The sequence below is a fragment of the Diceros bicornis genome, chromosome 4, assembly GCF_020826845.1.
Source record: "Diceros bicornis minor isolate mBicDic1 chromosome 4, mDicBic1.mat.cur, whole genome shotgun sequence".
Taxonomy (NCBI): domain Eukaryota; kingdom Metazoa; phylum Chordata; class Mammalia; order Perissodactyla; family Rhinocerotidae; genus Diceros; species Diceros bicornis.
In genome coordinates, this window is record NC_080743.1 from 7,983,407 (window position 1) to 7,991,480 (window position 8,074).

The window sequence follows — 8,074 nt, forward strand, 5'->3', positions numbered from 1 at the left end:
ATTAAATGGACTCTTTCAAAAACTACTGCAAGAGGAAACACTTCCCAAGTAATCCTGATACCAAAACCTGATATTGTGAGAAAAGGCTAACATCTCACTAGGGAATAGACACAAAAACCCTTAAAGTGTTGGCAAACTGTATTGAGTAATATATAAAAATGAAAATTATATCATGAATGAGTGAGGTTTATCTGAGGCTTAACATTCGAAAATCAATGTTATTCACCATATTAACAGAATAGAGGATAAAAATTGTATGACCATCACGATAGATGCATAAAAAGCATTTGACAAAATTCAACTCTTTAATCTTAAAAATCTTTAGCAATTCTAGAATAGAAATGAACTTTCTCCATCTAATAAGGGTGTCTACGAAAATCCACAGCTAATACTTAATAATTAATTGAATACATCCCCCTAAGATAAGGACAGGGAAAGAATATCCAGTCCCATAACTTGTATTCAGCATTGTACTGGAAGTTCTAGCCACTGCACTAAAGTAAGTTCAGAAGAAAAGTAAAACCCTTTCTTTATTTAGAGATGACATGATTGATTGTATAGAAAACCCAAAGGATAACTAGTTATAAAACAACTAGTAGAACTAAGTAAAGTTAGCAAGTTCAAGTTATGTAAGTTCAATATACAAAAATCGATTGTATTTCTATATACTAACAGCAAATATTTACAAAATAAAATTTTTAAAAATTGCATTTACTATAGCGTCAAACATAATAAAATACCTAGTCATATGGTGGGCCTTCACAACATAGAGGCTCAGGTCTTCAGTTCTGGAAAATTGCCTTGTCTTTCCATAATTTTTTCTCCATTTTGTGTAAATTTCAATGAGTCAAGATACTTGATCCTCAAAATTGATATCTCTAATTTTCTTATCTTTTCTCTATTTGTTCAACTTTCAGGAAATTTTCTTTATATTTTTCATCATTCTTTGCTTTTTATAGATCAGGAAGGTAAGGCACAGAGAGTACCAGTAATTTTCCAGATCATTCAGCTAATCAGTGTTTGAACTGCCATCTGAAAGCAGGCCGTCTGACTCTGAACACATCGTCTTAGCCACAACACTCCACTATCTGTTTTAGAAAATATTTTTGTGTAAATAACTTGATGTTTAATGAATAAACATGTCTTATAAATAAGAGAAACCACAAAAAGATATTACTATGCATTCATAATGCTATAATAAAATAAAGATCGGGTTTTATAGAAATCATACCTCAAAAGATCCCAATTGGTTTTGATTTAAAACTATGATAAAATTTGGTACCCAATAGATTTTTACAGTGAACATTTAAAGTGAAATTTAATGGGAATATTTCTTTCTTGTCCCAGATTGAAAAATCCTCAAGGTTGGAGACCATGTTATATTAAGTTTCAGACCTCATAGTAGACAATTTATAATAGTTTGTTATGAGTGATGTATCACTGACATTCTAACATTTTGGAAGTTATATTATTTATATGAATGATTGAAAAGATATACTCAATGGCCAGTTAGCATACTTAGAGTTAGGCTGATGTTCTACTCCCTTTTTTAAAACAGAAAAATATGGATAATACATGCCATATGGTTTTAATTTCATTTTAGTAGCTATAACAATAACTTAGAATTGCTATTAAAGTGCTCAAGCCTCAGATATTTATTTTACTTTATTCTTATTTCCATCTGCTAAGAGGTGTTTTAAAAAAGATCTGAGTGTCTGATGAGTATTTTTGCATAGATTTCCACTTAAACCATCATTTTACATTTTTCTTTGTCTTTTTGGAGTAAAGCAATAAAATCGTGTAAATAAGCGAATTCATTTTCAAACAGTTATAATAAAATGTGATACATATATAACATTTAGAATAGCATTGATATAAAAAAAGATATTGGGGATTTACACATATTCGACTTTGTAGTTTCTTGGCATAATGAAAGTTAAATGTTGACTTCCAATTTGAATGTCAACGTTTTTCTAAATTCGTTAGTAGTCCTTGATGCAATTTCCTTAAGTATATCACACATTAGCTATAAAGACAAAGAAAAGATTGAAACACAAGGTTAATGAACATATTCTGTAAATAGAGAGATTCTCGTTGGCTGGTATGGTCTACTGCCACAAAGAGAGGAACTGCTGTATTGAAAAGTGGGAATGTTGATCTTCGTGCTTTCCTGTACAGTCCTCCCTGGCTTTAGTGCACATTCCCTGCATCCTGCATTTTCTAGTCTTTGGTTCTGAAAAATCTGTATTAATCTAAAAGCAGTGCAGCTGAACATCTACAGTAGTGGTTATCTATCCTGGCTGCACTAATATATCTGTGGATGCTCTATAAATGATTTGACACCACCAGAGTCTTTTTTGGTAAGTCTGAAATGGGGCTTAAGTATCTTTATTCTAAAAAAGTCCCATTGGTCATTCAGGTTGAGACCTATATACTGTGGGTGCTGCTTTTTGAGGCAGCCAGACATTAGGTCCACCAGCCACATATCAGAGCCTCTCTACATCAGTCTAGAGACTGCAACTCTGGAGAAAACTCTGGGAAAGAAGAAAGAACTGTCATAGTAGGAAACAGAATCCTGGAATACATGTGCCTACATATAAGCATTAGAAGCAGAGGCAAAAAGACCGCTGTTATCAATGCCAAAATGTCGTAGAGCCAATTTTCAAGTCCTCTACTGGTTCCAGCTATTGGAGAGGCAGGAACTGAGGGTAAGAAAAAATGCTACATTATTGTGGGAGAAGTCTCCAGGGGGGGAATGGGTTTGTACCCAAGTGAAGAGCAAATAGGCTACGAGTCATCCACACACTTTATTTGTTGGCCAACGCTAGGTCTGAATGAGACCCATGGGGTGAGGGTGGGGATGATATGTTAGAAAATAAGACAGAAAGCATCATTTTCAATATTTAGTGGAGAAGAAGAACTCAGAAAATGATTTACTATGGAAGCATTTTTTAAAAATTGGCAAATGTTGAATGAAGAGTTATGGCTTGTAAGAACAGAAGAAGAAAGCTATAGGGTAGGATTTGGTTTGAAATGAAAACACAGAATAATCATTATCTAATTTCCTATGTTATCATTCTCTAGCAATTTATTTCCATTATTACCTGTAAAGGCTGCCAATTTAGTCTTTATTAATTTTTAAAGTCAATACTTACTTAAATTTACCAATATATTTTACCAGTTTCTTTGCTGACCCATGGTTTTTTGCATCCTACTTCCCCTACCAAATTTAACTTCCTCTTACAATGCAGCCTTTAAAGATTCTGTGAAGCAGAAGAGTCTTAACTTTTTAATGAAAATGCCTTTATTTTGCTCTCAGTCATGAGTGTTAGAACAGTGGATGTAAAATTGTAAATTTTCACTTAATTTTCTCAGCACTGAAGATATTTTAACTCTGGCTGTCGTTTTTGCTCATGAGAAGTCTGCAAACATTCTGATTATTGATTCTCTGTAGACTCTCTGGTGTCTTTTAAAAACTTATCTTTTTGTTTCATGTTTCACTTTCACATTATAATTTATTTAGATATAGATCTTTTTATTATTTTTTTTGCTTGGAGCTTGTGGACTCTTTCAATTTGAAGCTTGTATATTTATTTCTCTATGGAAAAATCTCTGTCGCTTCTTTGAATACTGCTTCTACCTCTTTCTTTACTTTTAAAATTCCCGCTATATGTATATTAACTATGCACAGGGAATCATGCATGCTTTTAATATTTCTTATCTACTTTAGTTTGCGTGTTACATATGGGGTGATTTTTCAGGACAATTTTGTAGTGTACTAGTTTTCTCTTCAGTTGGTTTTATTTTACTGTTTAACTTTTCCATTGATGTTTTATTTATTTTGGTGACTATATGTTTACTTTCTGTTTGCTGCTTTTCCAAATTCCCCTGAGATGGATAGCTAGCTAGTTAGCTAGATATATTTTAGATACACACGTATATTGTTGCTTTTTTCAGTATATGTCTTCCTTTATATCTTTGAACATTGAAACAAATTCTTAGTCTACAGCTTCTATTATCTGTCGTTCTTGTGGTGTAAATTGTGCCATTTGTTCGTCTACAGACCTCTCACATGGTGCTTTGTTTCTTCTTGGAAACTGTAATTTTAGATTTTGAGTTTTTTTTCAGTTGCAGTAACTTTCCATGGGAGTCCCACTTGTTCTGGATGGTGGACCACTCTCTATGGCCCAGTTTTGTATTTATCTCTGCCAGTACCCTACAGGAGTCAATATTTTCATATTGGTAAATGTATTGGCCCAGGTTTAAGACCAAACATAGTTACAGTGATCCCAGCTCCTCTTAAATCACAGACTAAGGCTATCAATTTCTCATTACCCTTTTTTTTCTACTACCACCCTGGAAGGAAAGCTTGTCACATCCCCAAGCCAAAGTAAAAAGCCACTCTAGTCTAATCCATGTCTCACGAATAGAACAGCTCTTGTACTTTCCAACTCTTAGCGTGGTGCTCAATTCCACCTTCTAGCCACCAGAATTAGCTCAAGATAATAAGGATCTTTTCTCCTTTGTTTACTTCTGTATTTTCAACCAATAAAACTATGCCTGATATATTATCAATAAATTTTTATGAAATAATGAACAAATACAAAGCATTAGTCACTGTAATTCACATATTTCTGTTAATCAAGCAAGATTTATTAGTTTATAATATTTCTATAATAAATATTTATTGAACATGATTTCTCCCTAAACTTACATTGAATAGAGTTTTTTCTACTCTCAGCGTTTATTCTCTATACATCATATATGCAGTTTCCTTATCTTCTTACAAAGAAGGTACATTTCTGGTTAAAAGATTATTTTGATTTTAGTTGCTAGGACATATGTAATTTTTGTTTACTCTTCCTTATCCATAACACACCAAACAAGGGCTTAAAGTAATTTAGCAAGAAGTCTGAAGATAGGAGATTCTAGGGTTTGTTTTTTTGGTTTTTAGGGGCTTAATGACATTCAGGACTCTATGGTTCTCTTGACCTTTCTGAATATCAAGTCTCGAATGGATTCCTCGGTCCCAAGCATCCCTACAAGAAAGAAGGATTTGACATGAAAGAGAATTTTTCCTTCTTTGGGAAGGAATACCATTCCCGGAAACATCTCGATAGTCTTCTCACCTCTCATAGGCCAGAGTCAGTCCACGTGCTCACATCTAACAAAGCTTGGAAAATGTGTATCTAGGAGAGAAGTGGAGTGTCATGATTTGCTTTAAAAGGCATTGTTCAAACGCTGAGACTAAGCACATCACTCTCTCAAATCAAATTAGAGTTTAGTTTTTAAAAAATGGGAACAGCTGTTGAATTGGCAAATGATAGTGTCTCCCATACTTACTGGCCCACATTGCTTAGGTTTCTTGATCATCAGTAGAGCTGTGGCTTTCTATTTCTATATTAAATAAAAATCTACTAAAAGAAAAATTGTTTAAGATTTAGAAACCTTTATTCATTAAATGATTTGACTGTTCCTTTACATACCCACAGGAATTAATAATAAAAATGAGTTAATTGTTTGAGGAAATTCCATCAATTCTAGAGAGGAATAAAAACCATAGTGGTCACAAACTTTGTACAAAATTTGCTTCAGAAAGACCCTGAAACAGTCATATTGCATTTATTTGAAGAAATATATTTTGACAATTTTTTCTGAAATGTTAATGCATAAGTTTATCATCTGAGAATTCATGACTATTTGTTAAGCCTCCAGCATAATCACTCATCACAGGTTAGGTTATAACATTCAGGGATTCTTTGAGTAAGTTTCTCTAAATATAAATGAAAATACCTTCAGCTAATATGAAACATTTTTAAAAATTTAGTCCATAATCCTTTTTTTTCAGATTAATTTCAAGGAACCTCAATGATTCAGTTAAAAAGTTGTGGGTTTCCTACTACCTGTTAGGACATATACTAAATGCTAGGCTAATAACAGGAACAGGATAGACATGGACTCTCCCCTCATGGAACTTCCCCTCTAGAAGAAAATGCAGAGTTGGTTGCCATGATTGTTGGTAGGTTTAAATGGGAATGTGTAGCACTTTGTGTCTGTCCCATTGATAATTGCTCATAAATTGTTAACTGTTATTAATTTTATTAAAAAATAGTCCTGGGACATCATGACAGGTGAATTGTATGGTTCTGTGGGAGAATATAGGAGGAGCAGGGAGATCTTCCCAAGGAAGGCCTAAGAATGAGGCACTCGCCAGCTGTGCGGGGCATGGACCTCTGTGCCCTTCCTCTGCCTTGCTCCAGGCTCCAGGGGGATGACCTGGTAGCTGGTTTCTGGTTGGAACTAACCAATGGGAGACTCTGGTCAGAGAGAGAGAAAGAGGAAAGGGGGAAGCCAGAGTATTTCTCTCCTACTTTTCTGCCTCAGGGGGGCTTCACTAGCAACAGGTACATCTCCTCCATGGGTCTGGCTCCACTGGAGAGGCCTACTGCGGGTCCCGCTTCTGCCAGATGATCTGACACCTGGGCTTCATGAACCTGCCTCCTCCGTCTGTTTCCACACACTGGTGTCGACAGTGGCTTCCTGCTGTTGCTCGTCTCTGCCCCTGTTGGGCTTCTCATCTCCTCCACCTCCTGCCTAACCCCTTTCCCTGCATTCAGTTCTCTCTATCGTGAACCTTTGAAGTGATTTTGGTTTTGTGGTTACACCATGAGACACCAGGTAAAAATAGGTGACGAGACATGTTCTAGACAGCACAAAGAGTGTATTTGAAGGTCTAACTATGAGAGAGTGTACGTGGGGTATTGTTTCTATGTATTATAGAAAGCAACCAGAAACTGTTGAGAAAACACTATTACTATTTTGAGAAAACCATCGTGTGCTGACACAGAATTAAAGATTTATTAATGAACTTAAGTTGCACTTTTTCAAGATTTTCAGTTTTCTATTAGGTTATTCTCATTGGAATGGGAGCGCATAGATATTCTTGGATTCTCTGTCTCTCTCTCTGAATTGTTCAAATCCTGGCTCCGCCACTTATTTGCTATGTGATACTGTGTAAGTTACTTTCCCTCTCTGTTCCTCAGTTTATTCATCTGTAAAGTGGAAATAATAATAGTAACTACTTTACCTCACAAAGTGCTTAGAAGGGTGCCTAACACACAAGGAGTAGTCCAAAACTGTAGTTGTTGTTATTATCATTATTATTTCCTCAATTTTGAAGGGGGAAAAACTAGTTTTTGCTCTGGGAAGTGAGAAAGGATCCATCTGCTTTGCCTCATCCAGATTCTAGGCAGACGTGCAGGGCTGTGGAAGAATGGAAGTGGATGCTGGAAAGGGTGATGGGCTAAGATTTTGAAGTGCCTTGTATGACATGCAAAAGTTCATTAAATATCTGGAATATGGGAAACCATCAAACAGTTAAGGGAGACAGTTATATCCATCCTTTTATAATTATTTTTTTATATGTAATCTCTGATACCTTTGGATAACTGGAAGGAGGTGAGAGTGGAGATTGGAGATACTTTAGAAAACTCTAGAAACCCTCCAAGTTTCTGTCCTGACATCCAGGATAGATGTCAACAAAGATACCACTGGCCATATGGCGCCTTTGTGTTAATTAAAAGAAGACTCCCCTCACTCTGTGCAGACGCAGCTCCGGGTGGGAGTGCGTGGTTGGGTGAACAGACCTCCTCTAAGTGCCTCCTGCAGTTAACAACTGGCCCCAGCCCACACTGCAAGCAGCCCTAGACTTTATTCAGGGCCTGACCAAGGCTGGTGAGAATGGCTTAAAGAATAAGGTGGATTTCTAAAGAGACTCCCTGCAGGCTAATTCTTGGCCTTCAATGACAGTCACATGCGAATGATGCTCACTCCCAGAGGAGGTTTAATCTCGGTACAGGCACGAATCCTTTATGAACAATGACAGGCAAGTATGCAATAAGAGATTACAAAATATAATAAGAAAATTTATCAATAATTCCCAAATATTACAGTCAGTGTGACTCTCTGTAAATGAAACTCAAGGACATAGCACAACAGTAAAAATATTGCTTCATTATTTATTTTGTGGTTTTTTCTTCAAGGCAAATTCTTTGCCTGTCACTTTACTACTAAT